General features: G+C 37.3%; 1 protein-coding gene across 1 annotated transcript in view; it reads right to left on the bottom strand.

Moving 5' to 3' along the window:
• The window catches only part of lrrc8c (leucine rich repeat containing 8 VRAC subunit C), a 182,906-nt gene extending 161,424 nt beyond the window's left edge, over window positions 1-21,482 (bottom strand). The window contains exon 1 of the mRNA XM_083569027.1: window positions 21,464-21,482. The gene's annotated coding sequence lies outside the window, so the exon portion shown is untranslated. The remainder of the gene's footprint in view (window positions 1-21,463) is intronic.
• Window positions 21,483-22,002: the final 520 nt, after the last annotated feature.

The raw sequence follows: 22,002 nt of genomic DNA, 5'->3' as shown, positions 1-22,002 counted from the left end.
ACCCCCCCCCCTGCTCTTTCTTTATCCCCTCATCTACTTAACTAACTTCATGTGCTATATGTGTAATTTTCAGCTATATAAGCCAGAGGCTAGATGAATAGCTTCTTGACAATTATAAATGAGAGCCCATCTGTTTGAAAACAGGGGTGGAGGAGAAAAGAAGCAGTGAAGAGGTTTTTAAAGTACCCAGAAAACAAATAAATTAATGTGTATTCCTGGAAAGAATGTTCTTGCCAAGGTACTTTTATTGCCCATGCCAAATAAACAGATATTGACACCCTATTTAGCTTAATTGTTTATTGTCAATTTATTTATTTATATTAAAATAAATATAAAATATATAAAAGTAAAGGTTATATAAGTAAAACAAACAAAATGAATTTGTATTATTATAGTGTTGTCCCAATTTCATATGGATGTTTTAGTTTGTTTTTTTAGAAGAACATTTTGGTAGGAATAAGAAAGCTTTATTTAACCAATCTTGGTGCTTGGAATCTGTCAAAAAAACACAACAACTAGCAAACAACAACAAAAACACAATAAGTTAACGATTTAAAACATTGCTTTATAGAATACCTTTTTACCATGACCATTGTGCCCAACTCAGTGACAGACCCTCAACCTAAACGTGTTCACATGACCCTGGGTTTCCCCGGCAACTCAGCATTCTTTAGAATATTAAAACAATTTTGGTGGCTCTAAGTTGTGTTGGAGGTGCTGTGAACTCTTCAGCTCATTAGAGCTTGGCCTCGCTGAGCTATGTCTATATCCTGTGGTAATGAAGACCCCAATGAGGCCAAGGAGACAGTGTGTGTGCGTGTGTGTGTGTGTGTGTGTGTGTGTGTGTGTATGTGAGAGAGAGAGAGAGAGAGAGAGAGAAAGAGAGAGAGAGAGAGAAAGAGAGAGAGAGAGAGAGAGGAGGAGGAGGGAAAGTGAGAACCTGCCTGGAGAAGAAATAGTGTGGTGCTAGTATCAATTTTCTGGATTATTAATTCAAATTCACATCTGCAGACTGCTTCAAATTAAGAGCCCAGCCGACACTCTTCCCCTGCTCCAGCCAGATCAGATTTGAGCATATTCTGTTTCAGACGCTCAAATTAGACGGCCCACTCAGCATGCTGGGAACCACTGCGTCCCACTAATGAATGTACAGCACAGGCACGCACACACACACACACACACACACACACACACACACACACACACACACACACACACACACACACACACACACACACACACGCACACACACAAAGGGATCACGAAGATGTGCAAACTACACCTGCTTCATTGAAAACGGAACTTTCAGTCTGGCAGCCTCGACACGGAGAACAGGAGCTCTTTGTTTTTGGCTTGGTGAGAAAAAAAGAGCAGAGTCTTGAAAGGAAGGATTTGGAGCGAGGCGTGAAATGTGAAGGTAGCACATTAACTGCTAAGGTTATTGCTTTTCTAATATTATGCACACTGTGTACTCTGGCTCGGCAGCTGCAGTTCAGCAGTATGATTATGTGAATAACTGAGAAAGTCCTAACAAGCTCTTTTTACCTCCAGCTCACTCCTTTAATGTAAACTTGCATCGACTTTCCCGACATCTCCCAAATGTATAATGTATAAATGTAGTTATTATTTTCAGAAACATTTTTTAATTCCACAGCAGAAAAAATCAAAAGGTCACCATTGGTCAAAACGATTTCAATTTGTGTTATCGCTTTTCTCCTGCATGTCAGGAAATGACCTAATGCCTGGCAAGGTGCACTATTTTAGAGATATAGACCCTGTGGAACTATCAAAGCCTTATTAAGCATTGTCAGTGGCTTTCCAGTCATTTCCTAAATGATTTTGTTAACTATAGAACTTTTGCCCCCCTCCCCCACCTCTACTCCACTTGCTGTGTCAGTGTCCTTGATCGAGGACGGTTGTGTCTCCCTGCAGTATCAGCAAAAGATGATTTGGCTGGGTACTGTGTTGCTAAACAGACCTCTGCGTAATGTCCTGAGGGAAAATGGAGACAACTGGAAACTGGGTCGTTAAACACAACGCTGAATGTAACGTCTTATGGGCACCTAAGATCTTTTCAGCCCATGAAACACTTTTTTTTTAACTAGTTTTTTTCCCCTAATATTTTATCTGTTCAATAATCTTATAAATAAACATCTGATCATGATTTGGCACACTTCAGATTTCTCTTGACTTTCACACTGTTGATCTGAAAAACAACACGTGACTGTGTGAGGTACTTGGGTGGGTGGTGAGGGAGTCACTATCAAGATTTGACAGGCAGGTGGAGCTGTGTGCAAAGTTAAACCTCTGGAAAACACTACAATAGCATAAGGCCATTTGTTACACAGACTGAGAGAGAAATACAGAAATAGAGAGAGAGAGAGAGAGAGAGAGAGAGAGAGAGAGAGAGAGAGAGAGAGAGAGAGAGAGAGAGAGAGAGAGAGAGAAAGACAGGTGGGAGTGCCCCTTAGTGATCTGGAAGTAAATTTGTAACCACTTATATAAGTAACCACTTGCTGTGTTAGATGTGAGTCACGTTAAACATTACAGCATTGTATTTCAGAGCTGATGAATCCCCGTGTAACAATAACATATTCACTATAACTCATAAACAAAGTAATGAATTCATGCAATCAATAAACCAATGTTTACGAGAGATATTATATCAAACAAGCACTTTGCATATTAAGATCCATATTTATAATTCATTTTAACAGGTGGCATGCTGGCACAGTGGGAAGCTAGAGTCTCTGGTTTGATCCTGAGCTCAGGTTTCTGGCTGTGTAGGAGTTTAGTATTTTTCCCCCATGCCTATGTACAGTAGGATGTCTCCAGGTTTCCTTCACCTCCACGAAAGGCAGTAGGTGGATTAGCTACTCTTAACTTGTTCCATTGGTGTGTGTGTGTGTGTGTGTGTGTGTGTGTGTGTGTGTGTGTGTGTGTGTGTGTGTGTCCCCACTAGAATAAGGGACTGACTGAAGATAAATGAATAGCCTCATCACTCAAAAAAGCATGCTGTACATGTATTGGATATATCTAAAATACCAAGGATGACTACCTTTAAAAGAACAGAAATGTCTTTACCTTTTGCACAATTTACTCAAAGTTTGATTGAAATCTCAGATAAAACCCAAACAACCCAAATTCCAAAAAAGTTGTGGTTTCAAAAACGTTTGAGACTAATGGTGCTATACTGACCATGTGTTTCCACGTCTGTAATTTCATCATGGACAGCAAGTTAGAACACAGCAAGTTAGCAAACGTGAAATTCTACAGAGAAGTTTGACATGACATAGGTTTTACATACAATAATGCTGCAATGTGGCTTTCGAGGTGTTTTGAGTGGCATGTGCGGTTCAAGTGTGAAAGAACATTACTGGAAGACAACAAGAAATCAAGAAGACCTTCAAAAAGCTCAACCCCCAAAAATGTCAAAACCATTCGGTAACTTATACATAACGATCGTCTGAGTACAATCCACATGATCTCACTTTCGCACCCACTACGCTTTGAAAAGAAGTCCTCCAGGACATATTCCAGAAGTGGCAGGAACTCTGGGAGCACTGTATTGCTGTTCAAATGGACTATTTTGAAGGTGATAGTGTGTAAATGTGGATAACTAAAAGTACTTTCTTGTAAGCAGAGCTAGACTCAAAGTCTATTCGAAACGTTTTGATACCACCTTGTTAAAGTCAAATATAAATTAAATAAAAACAGAATGCAATGATTAGCAAATTTCACAAACCTATATTTTACTCACAATAAAGCATATGAAATGTGTAAACTGAAAAAATGTACCAATTTATGGAAAACAATTAGGTAATTTTGAATTTGATAGCTGTAACATGTCTCGAAAAAGTTGGGACAGGGACATGTTTACCATTGTGTAACACTGCCTCTTCTTTTAACAACAATCTGTATATGGCTGGAAACTGAAGATTTTTGCGAGAGGCATGTTGGTATTTGTGTCTGATAAAAGATTCTAGTTGCTCAACAGTCCTGGGTTTGTTTTGTCATATTTTTCATTGTGCCAAAAAATTTCTATTTTATATGTTCTATTGTGAATAAAATGTGGGTTTATAATATTTGCAAATCAATACAACTTACATTTAAAAAATTTCCCAACTTTTTTTGGAATTGGGGTTGTATTATTTTCTGCTTCTTGGTTTATTAATAACAGGATATCCTAAAATTGTAATAAAAACACAAGAAGATGCAGAGCAGCATAATGTTCTCTTTGTTTGTTAAAGAGTTGTTTCATTTTCTATTTATTCCTTTTGATTTTAATAATCTCTCTGTACTTCTTTTCATTGTTATGCAAATGTAGATTGGATAGCGCAGCAATATATGAAGAGAGTAAGAGTGGAGGAGACAAGCAAAACAATCAAAGCAGAGTAATCATCAGAATAATTTGCGGCCTTGTCCTGTGAATGTGCACGGCTCTGTGGCCTTGTTCTGTGCAGTGTTTGCGCATATCATCATTTTTTTCAATTACCCAGGCCATGGTTAAATGGTCATTTGCAGTAGGGTTGCCTGCAGCTAGAACACTGAGTTTCTCATTAGCTTCACCAGTGAGAGTCAGAAAGAGGAAAATGTCCAGGACGGGCTTTGGGAAGTGACTGCCTAGATCACAAGCACATCACTATCCCTGTGCTGTCCCGTACATATCATTAGAGAATCGAAGCAGAATGACCTCCTAGGCCAGAGCAGCACAAAACCTAATGACCAGGCCAGGCCACCTTCTTGCTTCTTACTGTCTTTCTAAATCTGAAAGCCTGAGTAGAAACAAGTCACATCACAGCAAACATCAATAAATGACCCATGATCAGCCAAACCAGCACCACTCACAAGGACACACACACACACACACACACACACACACACACACACACACACACACACACACACACACACACACACACACACACACACACACACACACACACAAACACATGCATACAGCCCACATTGGGATTTCATTAAGAAAAAGCAAATGGAATTGATCAAAGGACTAACTGTCAAATGATGCCGTGACCACTGCTTTCCAGTTTCTCAGATTTCCTCCTGCCCCCTTAAAAAAAAATCTACTAGGCATTGAAATTATCCTGAACAAAGAGTGCTAATGTGGGTGTCATTAAGCGATGTCCTCTGTTCGGCTGTGACCCGAGGAGTTTTGTCTCCTGCAGCTAAATGGAGGTCAGCCGAAGATGGCATCCATTACGGAGGCATTTGATTCAAATGTCACACTGCCTTGTATGCGCTGCTTTTCCCTAATGTGTGTGTTCTCAGGCATGGGTGGGGGGCGTCATAGGGTGGGCCCACTCTCGGATCATGTGTTTTGTCTCAGCGCCTGATGCATTTTTTAAATAGCTAATTTGAAATGGGTTTGGGTGACCCTGCCCGGTGGGCCAGTGTGGGGTGGTGGGCTATTCATCAATAGAGATGGAGGGGGGGCACAGGCGGGCATGGATGCAAGGTGACACCACGCTGAGGCAGCAAGCTTCACCTTGGATTTGGGAATGACGCTGTTCTCCTGTACACATTCTATTTCTCTTGCTTTCTCTCTCGCTCTCTTGTTGAGAGACCGTTATCCTCTAGAGCACCAGCTGCTAAAACAAGACTGATTGTTACTATTCATCATCTTGCCTGAGCACTACAGGAACAGGAACGTGCAAAAATGGACATACCTGAGGACATGTAGCATGGAGAGCACACACCAGTGCCAGGCTTTTTTCACCTACAAGGTGAAAAAATAAGTCAGTTGTCAACTGTCAAGCATACCCCTAGAGCAGCAATTATTAATCAATAGTGTAAGCATAAATGTGCCTAGGATAGGATGTGAAGGTGAAACTTGATCACAGTTGAGAAATAAATAAGGAAAAAACAAAACACTACTGGACGTACAGTTCACAGTGGTGATACACTTTTATTTTAATTTCTCCTACACCACAGTGATATAAAAACAGTTTATTTTTTATGCTTTTATACTTTATAGTTACATTTATTCTTGTAGAACTGGCATAAAATTAGTTCATTTTTGTTTGTTGAAAGCACAAACACTTTACTGTCTATTGCCTGTTCTAAGCTCTGACACTGGAGACTCCTTCCATAAATGTATATACAGTACAGACCAAAAGTTTGGACACACCTTCTCATTCAAAGAGTTTTCTTTATTTTCATGACTATGAAAATCGTAGATTCACACTGAAGGCATCAAAACTATGAATTAACATATGTGGAATTATATATGGAATTATATACATAACAAAAAAGTGTGAAACAACTGAAAAATGTCATATTCTAGGTTCTTCAAAGTAGCCACCTTTTGCTTTGATTACTGCTTTGCACACTCTTGGCATTCTCTTGATGATCTTCAATAGGTAGTCACCTGAAATGGTCTTCCAACAGTCTTGAAGGAGTTCCCCGAGAGATGCTTGGCACTTGTTGGCCCTTTTGCCTTCACTCTGCGGTCCAGCTCACCCCTAAACCATCTCGATTGGGTTCAGGTCCGGTGACTGTGGAGGCCAGGTCATCTGGCGCAGCACCCCATCACTTTTTTTCTTGGTCAAATAGCCCTTGATGCCTTCAGTGTGACTCTACAATTTTCATAGTCATGAAAATAAAGAAAACTCTTTGAATGAGAAGGTGTGTCCAAACTTTTGGTCTGTACTGTATATATATATATATATATATATATATATATATATATATATATATATATATATATATATATATATATATATATATATATATATATATATATATATATATGCAACTAATTAGATTAACTGGCACCAGTTCAGTAAAATTACTGGATATGAAAAGTGTATCTTAGTAAGGCAGAGAGAGTTTCAGCAATCTGAAAAAACTGTCTACAAATTGTGGAACAATTAAAGAACAATGTTCCTCAATATAAAATTGTGAAGATTTTAAAAATCTCATTATCTACATGACATAATATCTTTAAAAGATTCCAAAAGTCTGGAGAAAACTGTGCATGGTCGCTGCAACATCTAGACTAAAGAGGAGAGAGAGACCATCTGGCTAGTTATCAGCCCTCAGTCAAAAGCCTGCATCTCTGATGGTATGAGGGTGCATTAGTGCCCATGGGCAGCTTTCACATCTGAAAAGGCACCATCAATGCTGAAAGGTATATACAGGTTTAAGAGCAACATGTGTTTCCATCCAGATGAGATCTTTTACAGACAAGGTCTTCCATATTCCACCAAGGCAATAGTAAATGCATACCACATCTATTACAATAGCATGGCTTTAAGCCCGGGTGCTGAACTGGCCTGGTACATAATGAAATGAAAAAATATGACCAAGAAGAAGCAGGACTGTTAAGCAGATACAATTCTCCAGCAACTAGTCTCCTCAGTTGCCAAATGTATATGCACTGTTGTTAAAAGAAGAGGGGATGCTACATAATTGTAATTTTTTTGAGATGTGTTGCAGCCATCCAATTTTAAATTAGTTTTTTTCCCTTAAAAATTTTACATTTCCTCAGTATCAACATTTGATGTGTTTTTATGTTCCACTGTGAATAAAATGTCAGATTTACAGTTTTTTGCATTTGCTCCAACTTTTTTGCTATAAGGGTTAACTAATATTATTTATTTGCACTCTATTGCTGTGTATTGTATGTATGTATATAACAGGAAGAAGAAATTGGAAAGCCTAAACATTTCATTATTTCCTATTTAGAAACCCCCATCACTGATGCTCTACTTTAAGTAGAACATTTTAAATGGGTCATTTTGTGCCGAACAGAGCATAAGGTTTAACATGTGGTACCTTTGGTGCATTGGTGGGCAGAGGAGAGGGGCAGCAGCCAGCAGGCACTGAAACCCTGGCATAGATGGGCAAGTGAGGAGTTGGCATGGCCAGGCATCGGGGAGTCACAAACGCCTGTCATTTGCCGAGTCCCCCTTCTGTCACGGTAGCTCAGCTCTGTCATCCCTCACCCCAGTTGAAATTAACAGGTAATTTGTAAATGTCACTTCAGGTTAAACGGCTCATTCTGCTTCCTCACCACCAATCCGAGGCCCACCAGCTAATTTCTCTTGTCTTCTTTTAATAAGATGCTCATTTATAAATAGAATTATGCCCAGCTAAATAAATGAGACCAAGTGAAGCGGATAGAAAAAGAGGACACGAGTGCGACAGCACGCAGAGGTAAAAGAAACATACTTAAAAGGACAGAATTTGTTAAAGTTTTTTTGAGTAAAAGTGATTATGGTCAAAAATTTTATTTTCTCTCTCCACACACACACACACACACACACACACACACACACACACACACACACACACACACACACACACACACACACACACACACACACACACACACACACACACACACGTTCATTTTAATGAGACTTGACTTCTGAGTTTCAGGAGTGTGACTAATTAATTGGTTGTACTTTAAAAAAATATACCAAGGTGATGAATCCAAGGTAATTTTTCTTACCTTTCATTTGTGGATGATCAAAGATAATTGAATCTAATTTAAGCATGATCTACTTTTATTACCTAAGACAGCCTTCACACCAGCTCCAACTGGGTGCTTCATTAAGGAAGAAAAATATCAGTGCAATAATGTATCTCACATACTTAACCTTTTAGATTTATCAGGCCTCATGTCTGTGGTTTTAGGCTGTTTTAAAACATTTTACTTTTTTTTTACACAGTGTCTTGCCTGAGGTTTATCAGATTATGTAGAGCACAAAGCAGCGAATAGGAATTAAACAATACCATGCATTCTCTCTTTTATAGACACATAAAACAATCTCTGGTGTTGATAAATCTTGCCACTATTAGGGAGTGGAGACTTCACTTTCAAAACAAGACTATAATCAACCATCAAATAAAAAGATTAGGCTAAAGATTGTAATATTTATGCTTTTGCAACCTTCCACTCCTCACTAACACACACACACACACACACACACACACACACACACACACACACACACACACACACACACACACACACACACACACACAAACACACACACACACACACACTGAGCTACAGGAGAAAAAGAGTGATTATGGTGGTTTACGATAAGAATCCCCATAAACCATATTATTATAAAGCATCTAAATAGAATCACTTATCCTTGATGCAGAGTGTGATAGGCTACAGCCTCATCTATTCTCTTTCTCCATCTTTTTCCCTCTCTCTCACTTTCTCTCTCTCTTTTTGTTCATCTCTTACTTTGATTCCATGAATGAAGATTTGTAACAGACCTTCACGTTTCTTATTATTTCTATTAAATGATTCAATCTCAGATCTAATACAAAAAACAAAAAACTAAACAAAACAAGTTTTATTTATTTGCCAAAAGTCTGGTTGTCCCTATGTACATAGTGTTACAATTCTCACCCCTTTAGACATGCCTAAGGAGGAATAATTACAAATTCACAAAGCACTACATCAAATTTGATTTAATGTGTGCCTCACACCCTTTTCACTCCAGATGGATAGAATGTAAATGTCAAACATCTTTCTACTCTACCTTCTGTTTTGCTCTTCCTGGTTTTTCCAAATCTTGGACCAGATCTACGTAACCTATTTTCCATGATCAGTGTAAAAGGTACAACTTAGCCAAGAATTACATTTACACCAAAAGTTGTTGATCTAGTAGGTACTGTAGGTAAGAAAAGCTTCAGGACACTGGTTAAGCATTTCCCAGGCCTCAAAATAAATCAAAATGAATAGCAACTCTAACAAGAGATTTATTACTATTTTAATGATTTCTAAATGCCATCAAACTTCAGTCTACATCTATGAGAGTCTGGTAAAGTAGGAATGTATTCAATACTATTTAATTTTCAGCTAAACAATTTAATTTATTATCTCTAAAATCACTAATTTCTTAGTGATTAGTTCTATGCAGCCTGGTTAGTCTGTTATAATCCTTGTGTGATTAACCTGGTGTATATTCCTCTAAACCTGAGATAATGACCTTAGATCCTGACTCTTAAGCAAGACCCTTAACCCTTAACTGTTCAGTTGTATTAATGAGATAACTGTAAGTTGCTGGATAAAGTGTTAATGTTTAAAATGGCATAAATGTAAATCTATCTGTGCACCCTGTTGCTGGATAGAGATGGTCAGTGGTTATGGTACAGCCCTAGATAAAAGGAGATGTTGGTCTCTTAAGCAAAAGTTTTCATTATTGACTACTCAACTCATCACAGCTGTAAGCTTCTTTAAATACACTGTAGTGTAGTTTACCTTTCATTGCATATATTCTGTTTTAGAGCAACACCAGCACTTCAAAGCTTCCCTGTTTGACCCTTGAGCAAGACCCATAACTCTCAAAGGTTTAGATTATTGTAGGTGGCTGGCAAATGTCATAGATAGAAAATGTCTCTAAATTGATTCTGAAATCAAATACAGGTTTGATAGTATGATATTATTATACATTTTGTTTTAATTGAAAGACAGAGTTTTATTACACACCTAATAGACTAGGTAGTGAAATGGCTACTCTTTTTTATAATCAAATTTAATTTATAAATGTAATTAAAAAAAGAGTTGCTTCAAAGGGAAATTACTCTAGTGTAATTATTCATGGGTAGGTATAGTAGCTCATGGTAGATAATAGTATATAAGCTTTTACAGAAAACGTATTTTTGCCCTGTAGGTTATTATTTTTTATACAATAAAGTATCACTCGATGTAAATACTTAAGGTTTAATCTTTTATATTTTTGTGTTAGATTTTTTTTTCGTGTGTGTGTGTGTGTGTGTGTGTGTTAAGTTCTGTCAAAGAAATTAAGCCAGATAAAAGTATAGTTATCAAATTGTGTCAGGATTATGGATAAAGACTACAGTTCCCAGCAGCCACTGCACCCTAATGTCTCTTGGTTACATGTCTTGGCAATCAGACCTAAATCACATTGTCTTTCAATAGTTACACTAGCTTTTTAAACAATGCAGGGTAATATTACAATAAACAAAGCAACAAACAAATGCTATTTTTTTCCTGCATTATTTCAACCTAAGTCAATATACTGTTTATTGCTGTCTTATTAATAGCACATGTAATGGCAAATATTCCAATAAATGCACCAGAAATTAATGATTTGTGGTAGCTATCAAACTCTGCATGTCTTAATGTGGTTTGATTTAGGTGTGGTTTTTCTAAATTTCCCAATCATGCTTTGCATCAAGTGCACTCAGGCACATTTGTAAATATATTGTAGGACATCATTTTCGTACTGAAGGTGCATTGCACAGTTTTTGTATGCTGCAGGTGAGCAGGTACAGAATATTCATTATACAATGAGTTAGGAATAAAAAAAAAAAACATTGTGTGATTTCGAACACATCGGCAGGAGGTTAGCCAATGACGTGCAACATTTAAAAATTAATGTCTACCTGTTTTTTATTGTTTGTTCTTTTTGTGATTTATTTTTCTCTAAATTTAGGGGGCATGTAAGGGGCACTGAGGCCTGCTACTCTAGGTTGGAGAACATCGCCACTAATCTGAAACTCCTATCAGCACTGCTCTTTCTTTCCACCGGGGTGCTATTAGCATGTGTGCTCTGTTCGCTGCGATCGCATCGCCTCAGTTAAGGAGTTGCTGCAATAAATATTTATATATATTATAAAGAGATATGCCACATCAAGGCCATTAAAGACAACGCCATATGCAGCTTTCTAAAGCATGCATGCACATAGGTATCATCCCATTTGTCAAACTAGGCGAGCTAATTATCTCCTAGCAGGCGATATTTTCTTCTTCCTGTGTATTTCACATCCCGGCATTAGGACATGCGTGGTCAGGCTGGCCCCAAATATATCCACCATGCTCATGAATGCATTAAAACATTTCAGGGTGCCAGTAATATTATTAAGATTAAGGACAGGGTGAATCCACAAGCCTTATGATCCCTCTGCCATCGCTTTTAGCAAGCAAAGGAAGGAAGACTGATGTTTATTGATGCTATTAGCCAAAAAGGATGATTCATTTAGCTAATGTAGCTCTCTCTATAATAACTGCTGCTGTTGGCTTCGAGTTTTATTTTAATGTTACCACTAGTGATTGGCTTTGTGTATATGCAATGACAGGACATGGAGAAGTTGTTCTTTCTCTTTCTCTCTGTCTGTTAAAAAGCAGCAGCAGCTCACACCCAAAAATATCCTTTTGTGATGGAGACATGTGAGCTCATTAGCAACAGGCAAATAAAAACTCTGCTAACTTAATAAAGTCTTAATGGCTTCTTGGATATGAGATTAATTAACTTTGAGCCCTTTCATAATTACTTATACAGGAAATAATGCTCCAATTTCAGCCCCAATTGTGATACAATTTTTATAACACAGATTTAAATCTGCGATGAGGGTTTATTATTTGAAACATTATCTTGGATGTGGTGCAATTTATGCAATTGGAGAATGGAGCATATTGTGTATATTGGATTTGGAATGAAGTAATATCAATCAGGATAAAGCAAAATGTCAACTTTTAATTAAGGGAATCTTTTTGATGAAATATAGATAGTGAAATTAACATATCCATGGCATGCTGTGCATTTCACATGTAGGCCTTTAATAGTGTCCTACCTGAATCAGTCCTACTTTTAATACCATCATTATGACACCACAGCTGAAGAAACCATCAATATTATACAGAAATGCAGTAAAACAGAGCTCTGCATCACAGACAAGTATACTACAGTGAGAATCAAAGTAAACACACAAAACATTTCATACAAATAAAATAAAAACAAGTAAGGGTTCCCAAATCACAAGCATCAATATTAACCTCAGTAATTTACCTGGGTTTTACATGAGATTTTGTACATTTATTTAGTGCATTATGGTTTTCCTGGGAATTTGAAATTAAGGCAAATTGTGTATTTTTGCAAAAATTATACAGGAAAAAAAACACAAAGGAAGAAATGGTTCATAAAAAAGCTTAAGAACTGTTTTGAACTGTGTTGGCTGACCTTTCCTCACAATGTCCAGTTTTCTTGAAAAGTCTTGTAAATGTTTTTGTAAGTATATCTGTGAAAAAAAATCAGTTATTGTGATTAAAAACAGCTATTAAATATGCAGTTTGCAAGCTGACAAGTGTGCTTTCTGACCATCCATTTAAAGGACGTGAAACTGCCGACATGACTGGACACCTGCTAATGGGCCTCGGAGCGACCAAATCGCAGTCTGATTGGTTAAAACAACAGATTCAAGCAACATGGATTTAAATCTACCAACAGCCTGCGCTGTTCAATTTTGCAGGCCTTATTGCAAAATCTGATGTGATGGCTGAAATCTGATTGGATAGAAACTACAACGTAAAATTGCTGCACTGCTTATGAGATAATTGCTATAAAATGAAGAGAATGTACTATTGGGAATAATTTTATACATATACATGGACAAACATATTAAAATGGCAGTCAGTGATTCTAATAGAGTTTAGGCCTCAGTGTATATATATAATAGTTGCTACACAGTGTAAAATATAAATAAAAACAATGCAATGATTTGCAAATCGAATAAACCTTTATTCACAATAGATCATAGTAAATATATCAAAAGTTTAAACTGAGGAAAGAAAAAAATAAGTAATTTTAAATTGGATAACTGAAACACGTGTCAAAAAATTGGGATGGGCAAATAAAAGTCTGGAAATAGTACTTTGCAACTACCTAGGTTAATTGACAGTCATGATTCTGTAATGAAAATTACTGCATGGTCTCATTAACACCTCCAGAAATCATTGTATGTGAACACAGTTTTGCCATATCATCTACAAATGCAAATTAAATCTCTATTATGCAAAGTAGAAAGTATGTGAAAACATAATACAGAAACACCTCAATCCTCTCTGGCCCATAGCTAATTTAAAATGTACAATGAAGCAAAGTGAAAATCTGTTCTGCAGCCAAACTGTTCGCAATTTTCTTTTCTTTTTGGAGACAATGGACACCATGTGCTCCAGACTGAAGAGGAGAGGGACAGTTTAAAAAGCCACATCTCTGATGGTACGAGAGTGCATTACTGACAGTGGGATAGGTAGCTTGCACATTTGGACAGGCTCCATCAATGCTGAATCGTTTATACAGGTTTTAGAGTGTGTTTGGAAGATGGAGGGAGTATTTTGGGCAGCTGATGAAAATGAGAAAGAGAGAAGGTTGGATGGCATGGAGAAGATGAAGCAGGAAGTGGATAGGATTAGTAAGGAGGAAGTTAGAGCAGTGATTAAGAGGATGAAGAGTTGAAAGTTGGTTGGACCAGATGGCATACCATTAGAAGCATGGAGATGTTTAGGAGAGATGGCAGTGGAGTTTTTCACCAGATTGTTTAACAAGATTTTGGAAGGTGAGACAATGCCTAAGGAATGGAGAAGGAGTGTGCTGGTATCGGTTTTTAAGAATAAGGAAGATGTGCAGACTTGGAGTAACTACAGAGGAATAAAGTTGATCAGACACACCATGAAGTTATGGGAAAGAGTATTGAAAGCCAGGCTGAGAGAAGAGGTGACCATCTGTGTGCAACAGTTTGATTTCATGCAGAGGAAGAGCAATACAGACACATTATTTGCTTTGAGAATGTTGATTAAGAAGTATAGAGATGGTCAGAAGGAGTTGCATTGTGTGTTTGTGGATTTAGAGAAAGTGTACAACAGGGTGCAGAGATAGGAGTTGTGGTATTGAATGTCAGGTGTGTCAGAGAAGTATGTGAGGGTGGTGCACGACATGTATGAGGAGAGCGTGACAGAAGTATAGTGTGCAGTAGGAACGGCTGACTGGTTCAAGGTGAAGGTTGGACTGCATCAAGGATCGGCTCTGAGTCCTGTTTGCAGTGGTGATGGACAGGTTGACGAATGATGATGTTTCGGATGATATTGTGATTTGTGGTGAGAGTAGTGAGCAGGTTGAGAAGAGACTGGAGAGGTAGAGGTACGTGCTGGAGAGAATGGGAATGAAAGTCAGTAGGAATAAGACAAAGTACATGTGTGTGAATAAGAGGGAGGGCAGTGGAGTGGTGCGGTTGCAGGGTGAAGAGGCGAAGAAGATAGAGGAGTACCAGGTACCTGGGTTCAACAGTGCAAAGTAATGGAAGATTTGTTAGAGAAGTGAAGAAAAGAGTGCAGGCAGGGTGGAGTGGGTGGAGAAGAGTGGCAGGAGTGATTTGTGATAGAAGGGTATCTGCAAGAGTGAAAGGGAAAGTTTATAGGACTGTGGTGAGACCTGCGATTTTGTATGGATTAGAGACAGTGGCATTGAGTAAAAGACAGGAGGTGGAGCTGGAGGTAGCAGAGCTGAAGATGTTGAGGTTTTCATTAGGGGTGACGGGAATGGACAGGATTATAAATTAGTTTATTAGAGGGACATCGCATGTATCACGTTTTGAAAACAAGGTGAGGGAGGCGAGATTGAGATGGTTTGGACATGTGCAGAGGAGGTACATGGGGTATATCAGTAGGAGAATGCTGAGGATGGAGCCACCAGGAAGGAGGAAAAGAGGAAGGCCAAGGAGGAGGTTCATGGATGTGGTAAGGGAAGACATGCAGGTAGTTGGTTTGAAAGAGGCGGATGAAGAGGACAGGGGGGTATGAAAACGGATGATCCGCTGTGGCGACCCCTAATGGGAGCAGCCGAAAGAAGAAGAAGAAGAAGAGAGCAACAAATTCTTTCATCCAGAAAACATCTTTTTCAGGAAAGGCGTTACATATTTGAGCAAGACAATGCTAAGTACATACTGCATCTATTACAATAACATGACTTCATGTTTGTAAACATTTAAAAAATAGAACAAAGGACACTCAGAACTGTTAAGCAGTTTAAATTCTGTATCAGACACATATGGTACAACATTCCTTTCTCAACACTTTAGCAACTGGTCTCCTCAGTTCCCAGACGTATACGGACAGAAGATGTCATGCTACATAGTTTTAAACATGGCCCCGTCCCAACTTTTTTTGTTCTTTAAAATACTATATATTCTCATTTTAAACTATATTTAATATTAGAATATTAAAATATTAGATATGTTTTTGTGTTTTATTGTGAATTTAAAATGTGTATAAAATATTTGTTTATGAGATTTGCAAATCATTGCATTCTGTTTTTATTTACATTTTACACAGTGTCCCAACTTTTTTGTAGATATACATACATATTACAGTAAAACTGGTCCTAATTATGTGAGATCATTTTAATAAATTAAGATAATCCTGAGTAAAAATTGTATGTATTAAATACTAAATTGACTATAATTAATGGGCACAATTTATGACCCGAAATGGTGCTTCTGATTGCCTCAGCCCAATTTCAGGTGTGTTTGTTTTATACAATTAGGTCTGGTGAGTGACATTTCCACTATAACGAATAATGACCTGTAAAATATAATAATTATTTATTAAATATGTTTGTTTCAGATTATTGGTGTATTTTAATTGTATGTATAGATACACTAAATGTGCAAATGTATTGAGACACATGACTTTCCCAGCCATGAGAAATTTTTCCTTAAACTGTTACCACAAAGTTAGAGGAACACAATTGTTTAGGATGTCTTTGGATGTGGTAGCATTACATTCTCTACCTAAACTTGCTCCAGCAAAGCAAGTTCATAGGCATTTGTTTTACATGGGTTGAAGTGGAAGATCTCGAGCGGCCTGCTATAAAGCTCTGCTATGACCTCAACATTATTGAACACCTTTGGAATGAATTGGAACATTGACTGCACCCCAGGCCTTCTCACCCTACATCAGTACCTGACTTTACTAATCCCCTTGTGGCTGAATGAGCAAATCTCTGCAACCACAATCTGAAATCTTGTGGAGCATCTTCCCAAAAGAGCAGAGTTTACTATAACAGCTAATGGGGACTAAATGTGGAATGGGATGTTCAAAAAGCACAATCTTTTGATCAGATGCCATATACTTTTTTCACTTGCGTTATACAATATAGTAATTCGAGTTTTATATAGAGAGGAATTTCATTTATTTGAAGATAAATAATGTAGAATAAACCCATTTAGTCAGGGTTAAAAAAAAGCAAATGCATTTCATGAAAACATTAAAAAAAAAGCAGATTTCCTTTTTCTTCTTCTACTCCAAATATTTAACAAAAAAAAAAAAAATGCACACTATGTACTTGCCAATTTGTTTACTTTTCTGTGACTTTCTTGGGATTTGTGCATTCGGTCTCTAAACAAAGGTAAGGCAAACATTTTCTGATGTAGCACTTGCAAATCCAGAAATGCAAAATGGAATGAGCATTGTCAAATGCTCTCTGGATATTCTTTACAACCAACAGTGAAATGTTATGGAATAAATTGGGTTTTTAATCATGTTTGACTGATGTAATTGTGCTATATCACAATAATTAACCTTAATTGTGCATAATAGCTAGCTATCCTGGTTTGTACATATTGTTTTCTTCTTCTTCTTCTTCTTCTTCTTCTTCTTCTTCTCCTTCTTCTTTTGGCTTCCCCCATTCGGGGTCACCACAGCAGATCCTTCGTCCCCATACCCCCCCCCTGTCCTGTACATCTGCCTATTTCACCCCAACCACCTGCATGTCTTCCCTCACCACATCAATAAACCTCCTCTTTGGCCTTCCTCTTTTCCTCCCTCCTGGTGGCTCCATCCTCAGCATTCTCCTACCGATATACCTTATGTCCCACCAGTTTTTCCACCAGATTTTAAAGTATGCTTCTAAAGATTTGTGCTCATTCAGTCACATGCTTCTGAAGTATGCTTCTGAAGATTTGTGCTCATTCAGTCACAAGGTTGGTAGCAAGACCAAATGCTGATGCAGGGTAATGAGGCATTGGGCGCAGTTAGCATTCCAATTCAGATGTTCAGTAGGTTTGGGGTTTTCATGTTCTTCATGTAAACCATATCATCTCCTCGTTTAAGTGAAAAAAAAAAAAAATGCTACCACATTTAAAGACATCCAATTACAATAATTATACAATTGTGTTCCGCCAAATTTGTGGTAGCTGTTCTGGAAATAACCAGATATGGCACAATACTTATGTACATATAGTCTATCTTTGGAATCAACATAATCTAATAAGGGGTTCCAATATTTCAATGCTATTCTGTGCTTTCACAAATGCATGTATGTGTAAATGTATGTATATGTTTCTATAATTCATATATTTATATATAAGTAAGTGTAGACAGTAAACAACACAACGACTATGAGAACCTAGTATCCATGTAAACTGCACAAGAACACTATATAATCATTCCTCTTTTTCTATTTCTTTTTCTTCCTCCTTTTCATCTTTCTGCCTAACATGTAAAATATAATAAATATTTCATGTGGCTGAAGGAGTTCAGTCAACAGTGAATGCTGAGTGAATGTTCTAGTACACTAAAATGTAAATTTTATAACCTATAATGGATTAACTCATGGACAAAGCTGATTTACACATGAGATGCTAGATGAATTCACAAATTGGAGTATTTTAATAATTATAGTTGAAGGTAAAATAAATATAGTGGGCTGTGACAGGCAAAAGGATGCTTTCTAAATGCTGAAATAAAATTTTTAAGTGGTGCAGGTGCAGCGTTTATAGTTGTACAGAAAAATGAACAGTGGCTGGTAATGACATTTTATCTTTGTTGAGAAAGTTGTTTATCTTTTTCCTTTTTTTAAATACATGCCAGTCATCCATTTTTATTATTATTTTTTTTTAAACTGTACATCAGGTAAGTATGCCAGGTATTGTCTCTGAATCTGATTCATTTATTTGGACTTTTCAGAATTATGTTAATTTACTTAAACGTTCAATGATTTTTAGTACACAAACAAAGCAAACACAGTGTACAGAATATAAAGAGCTGTGATTTTAAGCCTTTCTGATTGTTAATTCTCAAATCCATTGTGCTGGAATACAAATCTTTGCTAGTTTACAGTTGTTACAGACCTATATGAGTTTTATTCTTTTTTACACTACTTTCTGACCCGCTATGATTCTCTTGTACTTATCCACTATTGAACACTTTTTTTTCTGCACAACCACTCACTCACTACTTAGTGAAGAGGCACTTTGAGCAAAAAGGGGGCATCTGCCAAAATCTTCTGCTAACTTATGTGACTGACAGCATCCATTTCCAAACCTCGAGAAAGACTGGCGAAGCTCTTGCAAAGTGACCCTGACATCAGTCACTTACCGGCAAAGGGGTTTTATTCAAGAAATGGATGTTCTCCGTCACAGAGAGGCACTTAATGGGTCTGTAATATATATCCTCGACAGCGCAGTACAATGCAGAATCTATTTAAGACCATACTCAAAGCATTATCTTAATTGAGGGGCTGAGGTAGAGTGGATGCAACCTCTCTCCATTTAATGAACAGATTTTTGTTCGTCGTAGTCCATTTCAATCCACATCTCAGCAATTTGCGCTAATGCAAGTTCTTGCTAATTTATAGACACCCAGCAGATATACAGTATTCTCTTATTCACAGCTATTCTGTGGAAAATATGACTTTCAGGTACTGTATAGAGTTATATAACATGTTTAAAAGAAAGTTATATTTGGTAATATTTATTTTCATTTTATATATCTGATTTTGAATATAATCTGAATTCTGCACCAGAATATTTTTTTGTGCTCCTTGTAATGATGCACTGATCCCATTTTCTAATTTATAATACAAGAACATTGGTTCTGACACCTTTCACTGATTCTATTCTGACTTCCTTAAAGTAATGGAAGCATTTCTGTTGCCAACTTTTACAAAATCACAGGCATGAACAGGTTTTTTTTTTACTTTTTTGTCCAACAATCAAATAACAAACATGGCATGCTCACGATATGAATTTAGAAACACGTCAGTAAGTTATAATATATATGTATAATATATATATATATATATATATATATATATATATATATATATATATATATATATATATCAAATCTAATCCCATAACCTTTTAGCAGTGACACTCAATATTGGATCTGTTTACCTCTAGCTTCTGAATTGACATAAGAACGAGTACAAAAGAATTGTCAAAACATTAGAAACAACACTAGACACTTTTCAAGCCATCATCAAGTGGATGAAACTCAAGAAGCAATCTCTAAGAAAAGCCTTCCCCAACCCAAAGCTGATAAAAGGACAAAATGAAAATGTATCAGGAAACAATTACAAAATGTATTAAATGTATGTACATTTAAAATTTATTTTATACATTTATATGTATAAATGCATAACATTATAAAATATAAAATGTATTCCCCACATCTGGGCGTTGGGGTTAGGCTTGCTGGATGGAAACCCTTACTAAACGGTACACATATTCTTACCAAAATTTGCTAGTATGTACCACTGACTGTTTTAAAATCTTTTTGTTCTGGCTGGTTACATCATGCCTGTTTTTTTTTTTTTTTTTTTTTTTTTTTAGTTTAGGTGCATACACACATTAAATACATTAAGAATTATAGACTTTATTTAAAGCCATGTTTGTTCTCATGTGTAATGTGTTATCCAAGGCACAAACCCAAGTCTTGGTTTTGGAATGGCCCAGTCAGGGCCTAGACTTCAACTTTCTCTTGCTTTCAATTTGTAGAGTTCGATCTCCTTGAAGTGGAGTGGTGAGAAAAGAAGAAAGTATTAATGAAGAAAGAATTCTGTGTGTGGTAATTCACAAGTAAGACTGAGAATCATATGTGAATCATAATTTCATTCACACAAGATTTTGTGTTCTTTTATTTTTTTTGTTTGCTTCTCATTTGATCCACCATGTCTCCTTGATTAAATAATCATAATTTCTGGAATGTATGTAAACAAACATGATAAATGTGACATAAGAAATGCACCAGCTGCATATTTTTTAAGTTGGCACATTGCTTTCAGTTTCTTCAGTGGCTTACTTTGAGAATAAGAAGTCACATTATGAAGTAGGCGATACATCTTATGAACTGCCAACCGGTAAAGACTATCATCTCCGACAGAGGAGTTCCTTCCCGCTCTTTCTCTTTCCCTTCACTCATTCTCCTTTCCCACTGTCCTTCCTTCCCTAGCTGGACAGGAGCAACATTAATGAAGCCATGTCCTTACAGCAGTGTACTACTCCCTCACCATTAAGTGCTGCCTGTCCGTGTCACACACACACACACACACACACACACACACACACACACATCTTACTCTCTTTGTTGATTAATGATTAATTAACACTTAAATATATCCCAAAACTCGGGTGAAGAAATCTTTAAAGGAAACCTTTGTGCTCCTTTGGTTTTTAAAACACAAGCTCTCGTTTTTCCTTAAGGAAACTTGACAAATGTCCAACTTTTCAAAACATTCAGAAGGTCTTAATTTTTATATCTTTATCTTTAACAAGATAGCAAAACATGTCCCCCTTTACTACACACACATTTAGACACACACTGTGCCATGGTGAACGTGGAATGGTCATATATATTGTTTTATCACTAGAGAGCTGACAACTTCCCATATGAACTCGCTCTCTCTCTCTCTCTCTCTCTCTCTCTCTCTCTCTCTCTCTCTCTCTCTCTCACTCTCTCTCATTTCCCTTCACTCTTTCCCTTTTATTTTCCCCTCTGGCCATTTCATCCCCTCTTCATACCTCTTTCCACATTCCCCTTCTGTCTTTCTCTTACTGTCTTACTCTCTCTCTTTTGTCGCTCCCTTTCTGTTACAGATGTATATTTAGGTTGGTCGTGTCCATGTCCTGACACTAGCTCCTTTCTTAGTAGGAGTTGGTGTTGCTCTCTGTATTGATGTTTTGAGCCTGCTACAGTCGCTGTCCCTCTCGGCCTGCAGCTCTCTTCGGCACTGCGTGATTGCTTAGCTGAGGGCGCACGGGGAAGCCTGTAGAAAATCAATAAGAGGCGAAAGGCCTTGGCTTCCTTTTCTTAATAAAAGTTAGATATTATTTGTCACATGGTAAGGTGAGGATTTTATTACTTAGCCTTCGGTGTTGCAGTGGCTGCAGTAAGAGGACGCGGAGAAAGGTTATTACCCGCCGATCATATTGCTT

Source organism: Silurus aristotelis (genome assembly GCF_946808225.1).
Source record: "Silurus aristotelis genome assembly, chromosome: 2".
Taxonomy (NCBI): domain Eukaryota; kingdom Metazoa; phylum Chordata; class Actinopteri; order Siluriformes; family Siluridae; genus Silurus; species Silurus aristotelis.
The sequence above is the reverse complement of the archived record's forward strand: the minus strand, read 5'-3'. Positions and strand labels throughout refer to the sequence as shown.